Below are 225 nucleotides of genomic sequence, written 5' to 3'. Positions count from 1 at the left end.
CGCCCCCAAGCTCTCTTGTGGGCCCCTTCAGGCACTGGAAGTTGCTATAAGGTCTCCCCAGGGCCTTCTCCAGGCTGAACAAGCCCAACTCTCTCAGCCTTTCATCACAGCAGGGGTGCTCCAACCCTCAGAGCATCTCTCTGGCCTTGATCCACCCAGTCCACATCTTTCTGATGTTGGGAGCCCCACAGCTGGACGCAGCACTACAGGAGGGGTCTCACCAGA

Source organism: Eurypyga helias, unplaced genomic scaffold (genome assembly GCF_000690775.1).
Source record: "Eurypyga helias isolate BGI_N326 unplaced genomic scaffold, ASM69077v1 scaffold7886, whole genome shotgun sequence".
Lineage (NCBI taxonomy): Eukaryota > Metazoa > Chordata > Aves > Eurypygiformes > Eurypygidae > Eurypyga > Eurypyga helias.
This window is presented reverse-complemented; position numbering follows the sequence as displayed.